Below are 21,385 nucleotides of genomic sequence, written 5' to 3' on the forward strand. Positions count from 1 at the left end.
CCCGGCCAATTTCCACCCCCTGCTCAGACCCCGGCCACCCCCCTGCTCCGATTCGCCCCTTTACCACTTTTTAACCCCCGTCAAAAGCAGCCCCCCGACTCCCACGGCTAACAAGGGCAGGGTGAAGGGCAGTGGCTTCAACAGATGTACTGAGCATGCGCAGTCATGTGCACTTGCGCAGTACACTGTAAATAGCACACCACTACGGAGAGCGATTTACACACTGCACCTGGCGGGAGCGGGGACGATCGTGCGCCGCTCCCGGAGCGGAGAGAGGAGCGCGGCGCGACGCGACGCGACGCGATCCAGCTGGGCGAGGTCTGTGCCCTGGGCTGCCCCTCTGCCGGGGCGGGAGGTTGGCGGGTGCACTTGGGGGGCACCGGGGGTGTGTGGAGGGGCAATGGGGGGCGAGCTGGGTGATGGGGGGTTGACATGTGGTACCTGGGCGGGCGTGGGTGCGGGGGCGGGAAGTGGCAGGCGGTGCCCGGGGGGTGCAGGGTAGGCGGTGCCCGAGGGGGTGCGGGGTAGGGGGAGAGGCAGGCGGTGCCCGGGGCTGGTTTCTTGCTTAGCAACTCTTCCAAGTCCTTCCCCTGGCGCCCCGAAAGTTCGGAGTTGGCGCTGCCTTCGTTTCTTTCTCCTTTTAGGGGGTTCGGTGCTTGGGAAAGTTTGCTGTGAGACTGCAGTTAGTTGAGAGAGCCTGTGTATGGTGTGTTGTGGGAGGCAGCTTGCAGTGCAGGCTGTCCGGGGGAGTGTTATGGGGGTTTCTTGTCTGATTTCTGTTCTGGCCCATTGTGCTGCTGAAAATCAGCAAAGGGGGTGCCTATTTTGAAGGCAGCAGCAGCAGGGTGTGACAGATATGGGGGAGGGAGTTGCTCTTGCTCCCATTCTGTGTTCAGCAATTGTCTCTTTTGGGAGACAAGAAAAAAAGATCCTTTCAGCTCTTCTCTCCCCCACCCCCACAGTCATCTGATGTTGAGTGTTTGTGAGTGAGCTGTTTTGTGGATGGTGGCCCTGCCTTGGATTGACATAATTATGGATTGTTCTGTTGTTTGTTTTTAAAAAAAAAAAAAAACCGGGGATTGCAGGGTTTGGATCTGTCACTATAGTTTTAGTACTGCATTCAGTTTTAGGCAGCTGGTTATCCAGACGATAGAGGGTATTTAAGGGAAGAGTGAAACCCAATAACTGTGGCTGGAGATTAATGAGGAAAGTTAGAAGTGTATATGTAATGTGTGTGTAGATACAGATATACATATGGTGGATGGATCCTCCTGTAGACGTTGCCTGACACTTCCCATTATAAGACCCTGTTTTCAGTTGCTTATAAAGTTGCTGAACTTTAACTGTTTGGGTGGAAATTTTCCATTCTGGGTTGCAGCCTCAGGTTGTATTTTTAATTTAACAAGGCTAGGAAAGAATATGTTCTGCCCATGTTAAATTCTAGTGACCTCTTGTTTGGAAAGCTCAGCTACTCTCATGCTTTGGATTGGGGACTTGAAATTTGGCTTGTAATTGGCCTTTTTGTTAGAAATCTGCCTATAGCTATCCCTGTTACCACACATTTGGCCAAGTTATAAGCCTTTGAAAAATTGCAGTTAGCATATACTTAGTAGGCACTTCTGAGATTTTTAGCTAAATTCCCTGAAGATTCTGTCCTGTCATAACTTTAGTCCCAGATTTGGACCTTAGCGTCCAAAATATGGGGGTTAGCATGAAAACCTCCAAGCTTAGTTACCAGCTTGGACCTGGTACTTGCTGCCACCACCCAAAAAATTAGAGTGTTTTGGGGCACTCTGGTCCCCCTGAAAAACCTTCCCTGGGGACCCCAAGACCCAAATCCCTTGAGGCTCACAACAAAGGGAAATAATCCTTTTTCCCTTCCCCCCTCCAGGTGCTCCTGGAGAGATACACAGACACAAGCTCTGTGAATCCAAACAGAGTGACTCCCCCTCTCCGTTTCCAGTCCTGGAAACAAAAGCACTTTCCTCTTCACCCAGAGGGAATGCAAAATCAGGCTAGCAAATCCAACACACACAGATCTCCCCCTGATTTCTTCCTCCCACCAATTCCCTGGTGAGTACAGACTCAATTTCCCTGAAATTTCCCAGAAAAGAAAACTCCAACAGGTCTCAAAAAGAAAGCTTTATATAAAAAGAAAGAAAATACATACAAATGGTCTCTCTGTATTAAGGTGACAAAATACAGGGTCAATTGCTTAAAAGAATATTGAATAAACAGCCTTATTCAAAAAGAATACAAATCAAAGCACTCCAGCACTTATATTCATGCAAATACCAAAGAAAAGAAACCATATAACTTATTATCTGATCTCTTTGTCCTTACACTTAGAAACAGAAGAGTAGAAAGCAGAAACTACTTCTCCAAAGCTCAGAGAAAGCAGGCAGACAGAAAACAAAGACCTCAGACACAAAATTCCCTCCACCCAAAGTTGAAAAAATCCAGTTTCCTGATTGGTCCTCTGGTCAGGTGCTTCAGGTGAAAGAGACATTAACCCTTAGCTATCTGTTTATGACATGTCCACACTAGGCATGCTTCAGGCAGCAGCTGAGCAGATGAACTTTTCATGTAGTTGCAGCTCAGGGCTGCTGCAGGCCATGACAGGTCTGAGTTTTGGCATCTGAACATATTATTCTGTGCTCTCATTGGCATCCTGATGGCTCATGCAAATTGAAGGAGGAAGCTGTCAGATCCAAATGCAGAGGGGATATGAGCAGGAGTGCTGGGAAAAGCTGATTGGTTCAAGGACTGAAGACTGGCAGGAAGAGGGCTGGGGGACTGGGAGTTGAGGTTGCGGGGTTACTGGGGCTGGCTGGGCAAGGAGATTGAGGATGGGGAGTGAAGAGAGAAAAGGGGGAGGTGGGGCTGGCAGCTGTAGGTGGATGGAAACTGAGATCAGATGCAGAGACCCAGTCTGAGTGGGGGAAAAAATGGATCTGAGAACCCACAGGGCAGGATTCATTGAGATGTGCAGAGGTCCAGGGGCTGGTAATGAATGTTTTGACCTCCTGCAATCTGGCTTCTGTTTCCTTCACTCTGTTGGTGTATGACTTGTCAAGGACTTGATTTTTTTCTTAGCCAAAGCTCAGATTCTCTTCTTTGTTCTTTTTGACCTCTCCACTGCTTTTCTGTTTGTAATCACACCCTCTTTAATGAAATACTATCCAACCAAGGCTTCCAGGATGCTGTCTGCTCCTAGTTTAGTCTTTCTGCAGTCTCTTTCTTTGGCCTTCCACAGCCATCTCTGTGCCTTCTTCCATGTTGCCCCTCAAAAACCAGATAAACCCCTTTTAAAAAGTGGTTTAGATGTAGAAAACAATAGAGCACTGGCAAAAGGGTGGATTGAATGACCTAATGTCTAACACTTCTGTCCTTGCCAGCTATTTTTGTTCAAGTTCAAATGTTGGTAACTATTTAACCTTTTCAAATCTAATCTACTGTGCTAATAGGTCTTGTTAAACAAAACTCTGTTTTCAGTGTATGAGGTGTGTTTGGTCCTTCCCCCTTTGCAGTTGACTATTGATGGTGCTGCTAATTAAATTCTCTGTAGTACTGTAGCAATCAGCAATATTGAGTTACTAATCAAAATTGTAAATTCCTCCCATTAAAATCAAAATGTGTAGTATTTTCAAATTAGAATTTAGAGAACTGCATGCTAACTGCCTAAAATCCTACTGATTTTTGGTTTACTTAAGCGTTCATGTCCTGCTTTAAGCTATGGTAGTGTTGATTTGTGGTATTTCATGGTAGGGGTGACTGTGTTTCAAGGGTAGAGATGTGATTTTTGTTGTGCAGCTTGTAAAGTATTTATAATTCTCGATGGAGCTATAAATATGATTGGGTATACACTTGTAATATCAGGTAGGGACTGAGTATGTTCCGTGTTGGTACATCACCTAACACAGTGGGGGCCTGGTCTATGACTATAATTTCTGGGTGCTATGGTTCTAGAAATAATAATAATGCTGCCTCTTTCTAAACTATAGAAAAATACTTTTGACATAAAATGAGACTTCTCTGGCATACTTGGGTGGGATGGGAAAAGGTGTCTTGTTGATCTGTTACTTGCTCTTGGGTGATGCAATTTTGCCGTGGACAGATTTGTGTGAAATGCTGTACATTTGTTTGGTGAATTGTTCTAAAAGATCCGAATTAGCAAATTAAGGTTTCTGATTAATTGCTAGTTCAGATAACAGTATTTAAATAGAGATTGGTAAACTATTTAATTGGAAATCCTGTAACATTTTTAGGCTAGTGATCAATCTATTTCAGTATAGCTTCTCCAGCAGTGGTCAGAATCAAATGCACCTTTTTCTTGTCAGTGAAATCATGCTGCATGCAATCCAAGAATAAACTGTCATGGGGAAAGTTTCTTAACTTCAGCCATTAGAGTTTGGCCTTGTGCCCTATAGCATGAGGATTTATATCCCTTCCAAACTCTTGGTTTGTTAGGATTTTTTATGAGTTTGGAGGGTGTGGGATGTTATTTCCTATTGTTGTAACGCTGGATATCTGTTATCTATATAGAAATGCCTAATCCTTTTTTAAATCCTGCTAAGCTCTTGGACTCTGTGGCAATGAGTTCTATAGTCTAATTTCAGGTCTCAGCTTATGCTAACTTTATTCTATGTCTAAAGCCTTAACTTAAATGAAATTTCAACCGCCTTTTCTGTAACATTCATCGTCTTAGCCATATCTCAGTAAGACAACTTAACACCTGAAGAAGGAATCCTCTTTGGCTGAAAAACTTTAGTACTGTTATCACGACTCAAAATATATGTCTGCCCATCAGCTGCTTGGTATCGGATGGGGCTTGTGGGGGGGCAGTACCAGCATGATCCAGAGGGAAAGCCCAGCTGAGAAGTTCAGCCTCCTTGCACCTCCCCAAGTGCTTGCTGGTAAAGGGGTGGTGCTGGATTTTTACCAGGGTGCTGTTCACTGACTCTGCTTGGAGTCTCTAGCTTTCATATCAACCTTTGGATTGTAGATGTTTCAGCTTCTAGCTACTTGCTGAAGGGGAGAGGAAGCTTTTGGTTTCTCCTTTCCCTATTCCTGATCCTCGAGACTCTGGGCTGCTGCAGGGAGTAAGAGGGAAAAGAGGTCTCTGCTATTGCTCTGGTCTATTTCTTTCTTTTCTTTTTTTTTTTATCCTTGTGGATAATACTTGTGCCTGTGTTCTGCCTTTTCCCTAGCTACAGCTGAAATGGACAGAATTCTGTTGTTCATTCCTTACTGAATAACAGCCATGAAACTGACTAGTCTTGCTAATGTCGTGCTGTTGCTTGGCAAAGCTGTGAGCAGCAACAACAGAGGCAATGAAGTAGTTTGGAGATTTAGTAAGGCAACACTACATGAGTCTACTTTTGGTTTCCAGTTGGGAGACTTTCTTTGCAAATCATAGGGCTAGATAGGTAAATTTTTAAAATGAAAGCTTAAATTTTGTGGAAATTGATATTAGGTGACAGACACTGTGAAAAGCTTTCCACATGTGATTCAATTTTCTCAAACCATTACTATAATTTTCATAGTTTCTACAAATATGTCTCTTCCCTATGTGTTTGAGACAGACTTTCGAGTTTAATGACTTATTAAATTAGTTTCACTGCAGTGTTAAATTTATCAAGTGACTTTAGTGGGTGTAAAACACTTTACTGACTTATCTTTTAAAGCTAATTTTAAGTAATAGAATTTTTTTTTAAAAGTTCTGTAACACTGTAGCAGCTTGGATTGTTCTCTGTAAATGATTTGTCTTACATTCTCTGTTTGCATGTTTTATATTCAGAGAAAATGTATTGTACTAAACTTCAACAATTATTTCAAACAAAAGGAAGTGAAATGTAAATGGAAACTTTTTCTGTAAAGAGGATACTGTTTTTAATGGCAGCTGCAGTGCTTTATCCCACAGTGTTGGAAGAGTATGGAAAAAACATTCTAACTATACCTTGATGCAAAAATGGGAAGAACTGCTTTGGCACTCAATTTAAAAACCTTGCTGCATGATTCCATTACTGCAATTCTAGTGACTTTTGTAACATTGTACTTGACTGTCTAAAACTGGAAACAAACACAAATTACATATCTTCATGAAACGAGGCACTTTATTTTCAAGTTTAAGCTTCAGCTGCAATAGGTCATTTCTCTTTATTGACTAAGGGCTAAGAGAGGATGGCAGGGATACACTGTGTGTGTGTGTGTGTGTGTGTGTGTAGGAGGGTACCTAAAGTAAATTCCTCCTCCATGCTATGGCAGGTAAATATCTTTAAGATGTCATTTAAATAGTGTGCCCATTTTTTCCCCCGTCTTGTACTTTCACAGCCCTGCTAGAACTTTTGGCCCCCTTTGGACACAATAGTAATGATCAAGGTGTGCTGTCAGTTATTTTCCATCCATAATGACTGTGGCAAGGGAAGTGGTTCATTGCCACAGCCACCCAAGCACACTGTCATAGAATTACACATGTTGGAAGAAAGGGAGTCAGTCCTATCAGGTTGAGACATTAGTTCAAAATTCAAAATGCTACAAGACTTTGGATAACGGGTGATTAGTCTAAATAGAGATGCTTTTAGCATTTCAGCTTTCAGACATCGTACCAGTAACCTATAGTAAGCTTGCTTCTCTTTTTAAATCAATGAGCTTCTCTATGCCAGAGGATGGAAGTCTGTAATTGAACTGCTTGTATTGCATTAGTTTAAGCACAAGTGTTTGAGTCCACACTTGCAGAATTCTTGCAGGTTTGCCCCTATTTGAGGTATCTCTTTTTTCTAAACAATGGTAGTTGATTATATTGTGTTAGTGCCTACAGGCCGGACTGTGCTAAGTGCATAAGAATGGCCATACTGGGTCAGACCAAAGGTCCATCTAGCCTAGTATGTCTTCTGACAGTGGCCAATGTCAGATGCCCCACCGGGAATGAACAGAATAGGTAATCATTGAGTGATCCATGTCCTGTCGCCCATTCCCAGCTTTTAGCAAATAGAGACTCCAGACACAATCCTTGCCCATCTTGGCTAAGAGCCATTGATGGACCTATCCTCAATAAATTTATCTAGTTCTTTTTTGAACCCTGTTATAATGTTGACCTTCACAACATCCTCTGGCAAAGAGTTCCACATTTTGACTGTGTGTTGTGTGAAGAAATACTTTCTTTGTTTGTTTGAAACCTGCTGCCTATTAATTTCGTTTGGTGACCCCTAGTTCTTGTGTTATGAGAAGGAGTAAATAACACTTCCTTATTCACTTTCTCCACACCAGTCATGATTTTATAGACTATTATATCCCCCCTTAGGTATCTCTTTTCCAAGCTGAAAAGTCCCAGTGTTATTAATATCGTATGGAAGCTGTTCATAACCCTAACCATTTTTGTTGCCCTTTTTGAAACTTTTTCCAATCCCAATATATCTTTTTTTGAGATAGGGCGACCATATCTGCACACAGTATTCAAGATATGGGCCTACCATGGATTTACTGTACAAATGTCACAAAAAGTGAGTCCAAGCTCAATTTATAAACTAATAGCTGGTGCTTAGCCTACAGTTCAGTGCAGAACTACTAGATGCAGTGCCTTCTGGGAGACTTCAGAAGGCTACTGTGGAACAACAAATCTTTCATTATATGATGGAAGGAATGCTTTGAAGATCTCCTGAATTGACTTTGATGTTGAATAAAGCATCTTTGACTTAATCCCTCAATATCCCAAGCAGGACGATCCTGGAACCACCCACGCTTCTTGAGGTAAGAAAAATAAGGCATCTAGACTTGGCGGAATTTCCGCCAAAATCTTCAAAGGAGGAGGAGAAGAACTGGCTCACCAGCTTCACGCCCTACTCCTCAAGATCTGGAATTCAGAAGAAATCACAGCCAACCATAGGAATGCCATGATTTTTACTATTTTCAAGAAAGTTCCCACAATTGGAGTTGTCTCCTATCAAGGAATCACTCTGTTGTCCACCTATGCAAAGATCCTCACCAGAATTCCCCTCAATAGACTGTTCCTTCTTGCTGAGGAAATTCTCAAAGAATCACAGTGCAGATTTAAATCATCTCAAGGTATCGCCGACATATTCTTCACTGTTTGCCATCTTCAGGAAAATACAATAAACAACATCAGCCTCTGTACATTGACCTCATTGACTTCATGAAAACATTTGATTCCATCAACCATGAGGCTCTGTGGAGAATGTTTGTCAAATTTGCCCGCCAAAATATGTTGCTGTCCTCCAACTCCCCCACAACAACACATCTGTGGTGGTTGTCATCAGTGAATCTGAAACAGACTCCTTTCTAATCAAGGCAGAAGTCAAGCAAGCTTGTCATCGCTCCAGACCTCTTCTCCATCTTCCTTGCTGTCGTCATCCTCATCACTGATGAGTTCCCCTCCAGACTTGATATCTAATACAGAATGGATGGCAAGCTGTTCAACCTCAATTGCCTCCGATCCAAGGCACAGACTATTATTAAATCAGTCATGGAACTTCAGTATGCAGACAACTGTGCACCCACTCAGAAGAAGATTTTCAAAAAACAGTTGACCTCTTCTCTGAGGCTTACAACCAGCTGGGTGTCTCTCACCAGACCAAGAAAACGAAAGTGCTTTACCAACAGGCTCTGAACCACCAGGATCCTGCTCCCACAATAAATATAAAGGGACCTTGGAGAATGTTGAGCAATTCCCCTGCAGCCATCTGTCACAGAAAGTTGACATTGACAAGGACATTCAGCAGTGCCTCCAGTGTGGCAGTGCAGCTTTCGGATGTTTGAGAAAATGTCTCATGACATCAATAACAAAACTAAACTTCTTGTGTACCAAGCCGTTGTCATCCTTGTTTTCCTGTACAATACCAAACCTGGGTCACATACAGTAGGCACCTCAAGGCTCTTGAAAGATATCATCAGTGGTGCCTCTGCAAGATCTTCTGAGTCAAGTGGGATAACTGATGCAGGAACATCTGCATGATGTACCAAGCCAAAGCTTCCACCACTGAAGCGATGATCATCAGCCACCAACTCCATTGGGCTGGTCATGTTCTTTGAATGCCAGACAATTGACTCCCAAAGCAGGTCACATTTTTCACAACTGAGCCATGGCCAACAGATGAAGGGAGGGCAGAAAAAGTGCTTCAAAGACCCCCTGAAAGCCAATATGAAGAAGTGCAACATTGACATAAACTTATGGGAAACCTAAGCCCTTGAAAGATTAAAAGAGAGAAGTACCTTTTGACAAGGGTCCCAGCATTTGAAGACCCAACAAAGACAGAGAAACAGGGAAGGGGGTAAGAACGTGCCACAGCCCAATTCAACAATCTTAATCCACCCCTTCTACCAGGAAACATCTGTCCTAACTGTGATGAGATGTATGGATCCCAAAGTGGTCTCATTAGCCATCTGTGGTTGCACCAGCAGTAGCCGGCTATCATTTCTTGGAAGACAATTCTCCTCGAACTCCAAGGGATCGCTGGTGACTGTGGAACTATAGTGGGAGGATTAGTTGAATTATATTATCTAAACGGCATCTACATTGGCACTAGAATACTTCAGTCTGCAGCATAGTCTATTCAAAACAGTGTTTAGCACACATGTGAATCAATTGGAGTGCTTTTGGGTGTGTACATTAAAATTCTACCTGGAACAAACAATAGTTAGCACAGTAAATGTCTAGTGTAGACAGGGATAATGTGTATGTTTAAAATACACATGCATGGAAACTCCCACATCACTTAGATCTGGGGGGAAATAGCTTTCTTTTCTCTTCATATGGCTGATCCTTCTTTTGTGTTTTTATTTTTGAATTTAACGGGCTGTGAACAACTGTTGTGACTATTTTGTTGTTTGAATATTGTAAGTTTTGCAACTTTGTCTTTTTTTTCACTTTTTAAATTCAGTTTTCAAACATCACAAAACATAAAAGAAAATATTTAGGCTTTCTGTACTTATTATATGATGAGCAGATGAAATGCCCATGTCTAACTTTTGTCTGGCTGCTATTCCATGCACTTCAATATTTACAGTTGCTAATTTCAGTGGACTGGAAAAATCCCGTAAGTACTTTGCTTAGTAATCTTATCCTATGTGCCTTGTTTCTAGGAGAAAACAGGCAAGGCAGGAACTTGTTTTTAAACTTGCTGACAATGCAGAACACATAAGACAGTATTCATTTTCAAATTTCTCTTGTTTAGTGTGGTACTTAACACAAGAGAGAAATTTCCTTCTCACCCTTTCCTGGGTAGTTTCCCTAAACTGAACGAGCTGAAAGTCATTCTGTGTACACTAAGGAAACACTAAATATACTGTAATTCTGATTTAGACCAGAATCATCTTTTTTTCTTGTTCCTAAATACATTAGTTTCTTCACAAAGGTTCTTTTTCACATCGTTACCACAAATGCAGTCTACATATTGATAATGTTCATGAAAAGTCAAACTAGCAAGTGAGAGATTATCCAGGATATTTCCAGCCACACTGTAGCTGAGGCCTAGCCTGACACAAGTAATTAATGCATGGAGAAAGAATTAGGGAGGTAAATGAATGATTAGGCTAAAAACAGATCATTTATGCTAATTAAGGTAAGCAAATAGGTTAGTAGGCTAAGAAGACAGAATGCATGAGCCAACTAAGGCCTTGGCAACACTGGCGCTTTGCAGCGCTGCAACTTTCTCGCTCAGGGGTGTGGAAAAAAAACACCCCCCTGAGCACTGCAAGATACAGCACTGGGAGCGTGGCTCCCAGCTCTGCAAGCTAAACGCCATCAGGATGTGGAGTACACACAGCGCTGGGAGAGCTCTCTCCCAGCCCTGGTGCTGCGACTACACTCGCGATTTGAAGTTTCAAGTGTAGCCATACCCCAAGATAAGAACACCCAGGCAACTGTTTACTGTGAACTACATCAGAGGTCGGCAACCTTTCAGCACTGGTGTGCCAAGTCTTCATGTATACACTCTAATTTAATTTAAGGCTTTGCATGCCAGTAATACATTTTAACATTTTTTAGATGGTCACTCTATAAGTCTATAATATATAACCAAACTACTGTTATATGTAAAGTAAACAAGGTTTTCAAAATGTTTCAGAAGCTTTATTTAAAATTAAATTAAAATGCAGATCTTATTAGCTTAGTGTGATCCTTGGCTGCATTGCATGCCATCAAAAATTGGCTTGCGTGCAACAGGTTGCCAACCCCTGAACTAGATAATGAGGGACAAAATAAGTTAGGCTTGTAGAGATGAGGTAAAGAGAAAGTCAAAACATGGGAAGTGTGCGGATGGAGCATGCGGTACAGGAATTGGTTCCTGCAAAGAAACCAAGCCAAGGCTGCTACGGTGTCGCAATGGAAAAACAAAAACAAAAAACCCCCACAATTCTAATAATCTGCTTTAAAAGATCTGAGTCAGTAAAATATTTTACACCTATTGGAGTCGCTTGATAAACTTAATACTACAGTTAAAATAATTTACAGAAGTCGTTAAACTTGGAAGTCTGGCTCAAGCACATGAGGAAGAGAACATATTTGTAGCTCATACTTCCTACAAACCGCCATCTGGAGCTAAACAAAACTGTTTTACCTGTCTAAGGCTTGGTCTACACTGTGCGTTTAAACCAATTTTAGCAGCGTTAAACCGATTTAATGCTGTACCCGTCCACACTACGAGGCCCTTTGTATCCATATAAAGGGCTCTTTAAATCGGTTTCTGTTCTCCTCCCCGACGAGAGGAGTAGCGCTAAAATCGGTATTACCATATCGGATGAGAGTTAGTGTGGCCGCAAATCGACGGTATTGGCCTCTGGGCGGTATCCCACAGTGCACCACTGTGACCGCTCTGGACAGCAATCTCAACTCGGATGCAGTGGCCAGGTAAACAGGAAAAGCCCTGCGAAATTTTGATTTTCATTTCCTGTTTGCCCAGCGTGGAGCTCTGATCAGCACGGGTGGCAATGCAGTCCCAAATCCAAAAAGAGCTCCAGCATGGACCGTACAGGAGATACTGGATCTGATCGCTGTATGGGGAAACAAATCTGTTCTATCAGAGCTCCATTACAGAAGACGACGAAATGCCAAAGCGTTTGGAAAAAAAAAATCTACAGGCTACACAGTGCTGCGTGACAAGCGTAACAGGAAGCCAGAGACTCAAGTGGATGCTCATGAAGGGAGAGAGGAGGTACTGAGGACTCGAGCTATCACACAGTCCCCAGCAGTCTCAGAAAAGTATTTGCATTCTTGGCTGAGCTCCCAATGCCTGTAGGTTCAAACACATTGTCTGGCGTGTTTCAGGGAATAGCTCGTCAATGTACCCCGCCCCCACCACGTGAAAGAAAAGTGAAAAAAGTCAAACGATTTCTTTCCATGTCGCCCTATGTCTACTGAATGCTGCTGGTAGATGCGATGCTGCGGCAGTGAAGAGCAGTATCCACTCCTCTTCCCTCCCCGGTAGCAGACGGTACAACGCTTGATAACTGCTGAATACCCATGGCTGGCCTCAGGGGCATCTGGGTAAAAATAGAAATGATTCCTGGTCATTCCCAGTAGATGGGACAGAACGGCTGGTAACCATCCTCATCATAGCAACTGGGGGCTGAGCTCCATCAGCCCTCTCCCTTTCCTGTTTAAAGAAAAGAGTCCAGGGATAGAATATCATAGCAGCGGCATGCTGGGCTCTTCTCCCCCGCACCACTTAATGTCCTGCCTGGACTGTCATAGCACGGGGAGGCTGCCTCCCCCTCATTTTATCTCACTAACAAGTCACTGTTTCTTATTCCTGTGGTCTTTATAACTTCATGACACAAATGGGGGGGGGGGGACACTGCCACAGTAGCCCAGGAAGGTTGGGGGAGGAGGGAAGCAACTGGTGGGGTTGTTGCAGGGGCAGCCCCCGTAAATGGCATGTAGCTCATCATTTCTGCGGGATCTGACATGGAGCAGCTGTGCTCTCTGATACACTGCTACTCTAGTACATTTGCCCCATGTTCTAGGCAGGACTGACTATTTGTAGATACCATAAAGGAGAGAGTGACTCGGGGAGTCATTCCCATTTTTGCTTTTGTGCCCCCGGCCGATCTCAGCCAGGGGCACCCATGATAGCAGCAGACAGCACAGAAGGACAGATAACTGTCATCTCATTGCCAAATTACACTGGCAGCAGATGGTACAGAATGACTGGTAACCGTCTCTGCTATCATGCAAAAGCAAACGAATGCTGCTGTGTAGCGCTGGAGTATCGCCTCTGTCCGTGGCATCCAGTACACATACGGTGACTGTGTGTGTTTTTTTAAAAAAAAAAAAAAAAAAAAGCTGAACGGGCTCCATGGTTGCCGTGCTATGGCATCTGCCAGGGGAAAAGGGCACGAAATGATTGTCTGCCGTTCCTTTCCTGGAGGAAGGAATGACTGACGACATTTACCCAGAACCACCCGTGACAATGATTTTTTTTTCCCCATCTGCCACTGGGCTCTCAACCCAGAATTCTAAGGGGCGGGGGAGACTGCGGGAACTATGGGATAGCTACGGAATAGCTACCCACAGTGCAACGCTCCGGAAATTGACACTAGTCTTGGACCATGGACGCACACCACCGAATTAATGTGCTTAGTGTGGCCGCGTGCACTCGACTTTATACAATCTGTTTTATAAAACCGGTTTATGTAAAATTGGAGTTATCCCATAGTGTAGAGGTACCCTCAAAAATGTCTTGTCAAACACTGGGGTACTATTGTTAGCGATGGGAGAACTACAAGGGGTGCATTTGGATAATATCTATCGGCCAAAATGGACAACTGGGGAAAGGGCTGTATGATTTTAAAAGTTTATGGGTCTATAATGCATTGTAGAAAGGCACCTTTAAAAGGTGGTGGCATATAAATGAGTCTGGGGCTTTTAAGTGAGACTGGAAAGTTGTGGAATATAAACAAGTCTGGGATTTTTCACAGTCAAAACAATTGTATTTTAGTAGGCCCAGAATGTTTGAGCATGCATATAAGTAGAACCTAGCTGTTTTGGTGGTGAATAATAAATAACACGCAACACCTCAGCCTGAAGTAAGTATCTCTACTATAGAATCATTTGAAAAAGGTGCTTTACAGAAACCATAGAGCCAGAAGCGAGACTGTGGCAACTATACTGGGTGGCACAGGAGTTGGGGTGTCCCTATGGAATTCTGAAGACATGAGGAATTAAACCTTAAAATTAACTGAGTAACTAATGAATTTGGTTTAGCTATTTTAAAAAAAGGAGGGATTAGTTCTTTAACCTTTCAGCCAGAAGCATTAATCATTAGGAATATGTGCAAACTCCACTGTGGAAACTATATGAAATTAATTCATATAGTTGCGAATACTGTAATTAATTAATTGAATAATAATATTTCTCAGGCAATTGCATGCAGCATATATGGTTCCAAACTTTTTATATATGTAAATTGAGGAATAGAAAAGAGAAAGCAGGGGGAGTGATTGAGGCTGTTAAAACAGCACAGTTATCTAGACCACTGTAGGGGGATGGTTACCCTGGGAGAGGGCTCAGGGCTAGGAGAAAAAGCCCAAGCTGATTGGGGAAGGAGCTACACCTGGACCATGCCCCAATCTGGGCAGCTGGGCCTTATAAGAAGGTCAGAGCAGGCAGAAGCTGAGCAGAGTCTCTCCTCTAGCTGTGTAGAGAGACCGGCCTGGCTGCGGAGGAATAAGAGGGTACCTAGGAGTGAAGCAGGGCTGGGGAAGAGCCAGGGGAGCTCCAGCCTGGTGACTCCTCAGGCTGCAGGACCTGGTCCCAGGCCTGTAGAGGTATAGGGTGGTAGAAGAAAGCAGCAGGTCAAACCCCCTTGCCTGTGATGAGTGGCTTTTATACTGCAGTCTGCCCCAGTGAGTGGACTAGGTGAGGACTGACAGTATCCCAGAGTAAGGTGAGGTGGGGGTAGTGGGTGGGAGTTTCCTAAGGAAGGGAGACCCACAGAGATTGTTGGGGTATTGCCAGGGGGAAGCACCTCAGAGAAAATGGGCACTGGGGTCTGGGAGGGGGCATGGGGCCCAGTTGTGGCACATCACCGGCCTGCACAGGGCGCTCCGGGCTGGAAATGGAGCTAATTCCCTGAGAGACCAGTAGGAGGCGCCACAGGGGTGAGTCCACACTCTTACAACCACACTAGTGGAAAAAGGAATTGGTAATATCGGGGAAGAAAATTTTGCAAAGCTAGACGATCCTGGACCTTGGATATCACACACAATTAATAACTCGATGGTGCTGATGATTGCTATTCCAAAATGGACAGGTAATCCTAAACTGATAATGTGAACAGTATGGCACAATAGCGAATGGGACCTACAAACAGTATTATCCCAGTGTGAAGATAGCTACGCAAGGACAAGGTGAAATAAACACAGCCTACTGTAAACAATGGTTCAGATGAACCTGACCGCAAGCTGTGGAGGCTGGACCTGACTAGTCATTAGAGAGTGAAGGAGGTGGTATGGCTTGGGCACAGTATGTGCTCTGAGATATCACAACTGTTAGGCGTGGACAACATCATGCCAGGGGAGTCTGGATGGGACTTTGACTGAACCTCATCTCTCTGACTTGGATTGGGAGAATACAACAGTCAATGACAGCCATCACCAAATGGGAATCACTGATGCTGCAGGGTAGTAATAAACTTAACAAAAAAGAGCACAAAATCAGGAATATAATGCAAATGAAATGAATGCTAATATAAAAAGACAATCAGGGGAAAGTAGCTGAACCCTGGCATGGCATCAGTAATTAACACTTGGAGGGAGGCCTTATTTCTTGGATGATAGAATTAGGGAGTTAAATGGATTATCAGGCTCAAAACAAAGTTTGTGCTAAATGAGATAAGCAAATACGCCAATAGTCTAAGGAGAAAGAATTCATTACCTAACTTAAGATAAGAGGAAGAACACCCAGGGAACTATTTACTATGAACTGGATAACAGGGGACAAAATAAATTAGGAATGTAAAGATGAGATAAAGAGGAAGTCAAAACTTGCACAGTGTGTGGGTGGAGCACACATACAGGGATTGGCTTTATTTCTTAGCAGGAACCAATCTTAAAATGTATGACGCAATGCTTAGTCAATGCATTCAAATATGTAATGTATGTAGAGGGAGGAGTTTCTGGGTAACTTTGGAGCTGTGGTATATCCTGCATCCATCCCCCCACGTCTGAGTCTGATCAACTCAGTGTAGCACTGCTGAATGCCAAGTAAAGATAACTGAGTGACGAAGGCTGGAGTTGAGATGAGTTTTTGGGAAGCCGAGTGGAAAGAGTTCTTGGAGAAAATCCTAACACACAGACATACCTATTATGAGATGTGAAATCATTCTGAACTCTAAAACATAACTATATAAATATCAGTATTAGGAATTTATGGAGATATTATGCACTATTCAGGGAATGTGATAGAATCTATATTTGAATAGTTGAAAAACATCCAAAACATTAGTTATACCTTTTTATGTGATTAAAATCTATGTGCAGGTAATATAGGTCATTTTGGGCCTTAGATAATCTTTTGCCTTTCAAATAGTCAAATCTCGGTTTCCTAACTCAATGAAAAGAAAGTTGTACATTTATCCTTCAATCCAAAGGACTTAATGACTAATATCAGATACAGACTGGCATACTTGGAGACTGAAAGCTTGTATACAGATGCCTTGACCTAAATTGGAAAACCCATAAGAGGCTTTGTTTTTTATGTTGGGACTGGGAAGGAGAGAGAACATGAAAAGGGCTCCAAGTAAGAGGGAAAGAAAAATACAGGAATGATGGATATTTTTTACACAATGTGTAGCTTTTTTAACTTTAGGATAGGACATGTCTTGGGTCTTGATCTTGTGATTTCTTGTGTGTGGACAGACTTCTGCCTTTGCAGTGGAATTGCTTTTTGTGAACTGTGCTCAAGTGCTGTCGTCCACCTAGACAGAAGAAACTGCAGGATCAGAGCCTTGGACTGTACACGAGGAAAAATCATCCACTGGTAAGTAGGGAAACTTGCAGAATATAGTTCCCTTGTTGTTGATTAGATAGAAAGTATATTGATACATAGCAGAGGCTTCAAACTCTCATCTTAATGTATTTATCTGTCATAGATTCAGATTCTGAAGGTAACCTACCTAATAAGCAATGATATAACATTGTCTTAAACCGAAAAGAGCTCTGAGTAGGTAACAATGTCCATTCTCTCAGTGGAACATTAACTTCAAACAGTGTTGTTCTTCAAATGGCAGATGTGTTTTCCAGGTTAGTGAACACCCCTGAGTGGACATGTATTCTAGGTCAGGTGTGTTTGGACCTAGCACACCAGAGCTGGAGACTTTTTTTTTTTTTTTCCCTGCAGTGGTACCTATCAGGATGGCACATGCACCTGAAGACTCCTTGTGGCCTCTCCCAAGACTATATAGTGTAGTGCCATGCTGATGCCCCCTCAGTTCCTTCTTACTGCCAGTTGCCTGAGTTGGAACTCCCCGTCTAGGTTTTGCTCTGACTTTTTTTTTTTTCCTGTGCATTAGTTAGATATTGAGACTCTGTTAGTATAAATAGCAGTTAGAACCTGTAGTTTAGTGTTTTGGTTTTTTTTTTTGTTAGTTTAGGTAGTTCTACAGTTAGTGTCCGGTGCTGAGCACACATTATGCAGCATTCCCCGGTTTCAAACACTGCCCATTGTATGGGATCTCTTTTTGCAGTAGTGACCCCCCACATATGCTGCTTACTGTGCTTCTGTAAAAGACATTTTAAATAAATGTGTAGTGTCCCTTTAAATATAAAGAACATGCATTTCTAGAGAACTATGCCTGAAGAAGCACCTAGTGGATCAGTCTGAGGCCTACTTCAGGACTGGGACCCTCTTTTGACCACTCGGTCTGTCACCTGCAGGCATCCTCTACCTATGTGGGAGTTTTGGACAGACCCCCTAGACTCTGATTCTTCCTAAAGAAGGGGAAGGTTTCATTCATCATCTGCTGGGATCCCTCAAAAGAGGAAGCACAAAACAGATCAGAGCCATCTGAAATTGAAAAGAGATCCATCCTCCTCTTTGTTGAAGACAGGATCTCAATGTTGTCAAGACCTAAGGACTCGGTTTGACAGCTCGGCTCTACCCTATGTCTCCCTAGTACAGAGGCAGGAGGATCCTTGTACCATTCAACTGACTCCCCAACCGGCTGTGAGATGGCTGTCTAGTCCCGTACCTGTGCATGCTGCTGTGATTGTGTCACTTTTGGTACCAACAACCCCACTAGCATATGCAGCAGCAACAGACTTGCTCTATCTGTACCAGACTCTCCAATGACACGAGGTAGGTGTAGCATTAGTACCTCTGGTATTTCTGGGCCCCCTGACCTCTTCTGCTTTGGAACAGAGATGACTAGTGCTGACAGCTTCAGTACTGATGAAAAACCAGCTGTACGTGTACCTGCTGGGCTAGCACTGATACCCCACTCGGTCCTGTGACCTCTGTACTGAGGGGTTCATTGAGTAGGGACCTACTGTGTCTTATTCACTGGCATCGGACCTTTTTTCAGTACCAAACACTTCTATTAGAACTTCAACCTCTTGAAATGCACTTGTGGTATCAGCTGTGGTTCTGCCACTTGTACTGACCAAGCCCTTCTCCCAATGGACAAGTTGGGTTATCCAGTCATTTCACTGGATTGGGCACCATCAATGCCCACTGCTTACTGAGAGGCTTCGTTCTACTCCAGTTCTTGAGTCCTGCAACTCATCTCTGTCACGGCACTGAAAGATTGCGCAAGTCATCCAAATGTGCAGTTGAAGGACAACATCGGTACTGAAAGCGCAACTGCTTTATGGCAAGAATAGGCCATCCTAGCTGAGTGTGTCTTGGTTTCCTACATACTATACTCTTACAGTGGCCTCGGTAGGGTATTCCTTGCTCCCACAGATCTAGCTCTCTGTCTCCAGCCAAAGGGAAGATTGGTTGACCTTACAAAATTGGCTACCCTCAGAATGACCTCTGCAAATTTAGGATGCTGCTTGTCTTCCCGAACCACCTCTGGATGAGCCCTTGCTGGTGGATTAACTTTTCCCTCAGGGGATTCCATCAGTTGCAGAAATTCTGTACTTGTCCTCTTCGGATGACTCAGTGGTCTTAGGTTCCGGTGAGTCTCCACTCCCAGAGGATTTTAAATCCTACCAAGACCTATTTAGGATACTAGCTACAGCTTTGGGTTTCCAAGGTTGGCTGGTATGGGGAAAATATCTACAAGTTATTTGACATTCTTTGGGCAATGACTCCAGGAAGGACAGACTACCTGACTAATGACATTGTCTTTTGGTGTACAACAAAGTTACTGTCCCCCATAGCTAAACATATGGACTAGCCAAACCATGTCCCATCACAGGGATTTGAGTGTTTTTACTCTCACCCAGTGTCAAATTTCCTAATCGTTGTGGCCATTAATGAGAGACCATGGGAAGGAAGATTTAAGTTGACTCCAAAGGAAAAAGAACCTAAAAGACTGGACTCTTTAGGAAGAAACATTTTATTCTACTGCCTTACTGCAGATGAGAATAGTGAACTAACAAGCTCTGTTTGCCTCCTACCTGAGAAAAATCATACTCTATCTCTCTTGTGTCACTTTGCAGTCTAGATGAGTTCCTGGCTTTCCTAGCAGAAGGTTGTCTGTCTGGTTGCAAAGACCTCACTCTAATCCATTCTTGACATTGCAGATGCTTCCTCCAGGGCGAGGGCCTCTGCAATTATGAGATGGGCATCCTGGTCATGTAATTCCAGTTTAACAGCAGATATAGATCTTTAATAGATGGTTATATCTTTTGATGGTCAGTCTTTTGTTTTCAGATAAGGCCATTGAGGTGTTGCACTCTTTTAAAGATTTATTTGCTACCTTCTGCTCCCTGGGAGTCTATCCAGCCAACAAGCAATGAGACTATAAGCCTCCACTGCAATATTCAACAAAGAGACAGCTCTTCTATCCTCTGAGGCAACTTAACATCTCGACGAGGAGACGTAAGCCTCAGAAGAAGAGGTCATCTCCATTCCTCCTGCCCATCATCCTTCCCAACCCCTTTTCAGAGACCCATCTCATGAGTCTGTAGCTGTAATGCTTCCTGAGGGAACCCAGGATTCTGAGATACCTTGCTGCCATCTGCCCTTCACCTGGGGGTCTGTTCTGCAGGACAAGTATTTCCCTCAAGGGAACTTGCCTCATTCTAGAGCCTAGACTTAAATAATTAGATACTCTCATGTAATAGTCACCCAAAGTCCTTGCAATGTTTTGCAGCTAGGCTTGGCTGTCATCTTCCTTTCGTGAGAGTGACACTGTCAGCTTACACTCCTCCTTCACCGAGGAGACATTTCCTCTTGTGTGTTTCCTTGTACTCCCCCAGATATACACTAACAGTCCTTTGTCTTTAGTCATAGACAGGATGCACTGTGCTGTTTGTTTTTTATTCTGTGAATTTCCTCTTAGAGACAGACAGACACACACACACACACACACACACACACACACGATTGCAAAGTCTAATTATGCAAATAGGCCTACAATGTGAGGTATACAGTCCACATGACTAGATAAGTGTCTGTTACCTTCTGCCTGAAAGGAACATGTGCAAAGCATATCACTTCCTAGTGGACCAGCCTTAAATCCAAGATCCTGAGAACATAATTTTCAGTATAGATACATAACTTCTTAAATATTATATGTACGTATATTTCACAATGATTATGACTACCAATGGGTTAGATACGCTTTGAATTATTCTGCATATATCTGACCGGGGGATCTCTGTAAAACCCTATGCAACCTTGTGCTCTCTGCCGGTTAGTAGTAAGAGGTCCCTGGGTCACAGTACTCCTTCAAGAAATTTTGGACTCTTCTTGCCCTAAGGACTGTAGAGGAAATTCCTCTGCAATTTCAAGGGCCAGTTTTTCTACTCCTGCTATTTTCTGATCCTCTAGTCTTAGGGAGGACTGATTCCCCTGTTGGATCTTCGGACTCTTAACAAGTTTAGCAAACAAGGTTCCCCTTTGATTCTTCTGTCCCTAGATTGTAACTATTGGTATGCTGCCCTCAGTCTTTGAGATGCATACTTTCATGTGACAGTGTTGTCATGTCAGAGGAAATTCCTCAGATTTGTGATAGGAGGCTGCCATTATCAGTATACAGTACTTCCCTGCCTATGATCAGTGCCTCATGTAGTCACCAAATGCATAGCGGCCTTTTTAAAGAACAGAATGCATGTCTTCCCTTAATTTGATTGGCTAGTTCAACGGTCATCCCAGGACAAGTTTCATTGGCATTTCAGGTTCATCATCTGTGTTCAGCCATCTGGGACTCATTTTGAACAGAAATTTCAACACTCTTACTTTCTTAGAGACTTGAGTTCG

The 21,385-nt window shown here is 43.3% G+C and overlaps 1 protein-coding gene across 2 annotated transcripts in view; it reads left to right on the forward strand.

Annotated features, from left to right (window-relative positions):
* Positions 1 to 201: 201 nt before the first annotated feature.
* The window catches only part of PRRG1 (proline rich and Gla domain 1), a 44,538-nt gene continuing 23,354 nt past the window's right edge, over positions 202 to 21,385 (forward strand). The window contains exons 1-2 of one of the 2 annotated variants that reach the window (XM_030575678.1): positions 202 to 318; positions 16,873 to 16,993. The gene's annotated coding sequence lies outside the window, so the exon portion shown is untranslated. The remainder of the gene's footprint in view (positions 319 to 16,872; positions 16,994 to 21,385) is intronic. The other variant, XM_030575684.1, reaches the window with a different exon arrangement.

This window comes from Gopherus evgoodei, chromosome 1 (assembly GCF_007399415.2).
Source record: "Gopherus evgoodei ecotype Sinaloan lineage chromosome 1, rGopEvg1_v1.p, whole genome shotgun sequence".
Lineage (NCBI taxonomy): Eukaryota > Metazoa > Chordata > Testudines > Testudinidae > Gopherus > Gopherus evgoodei.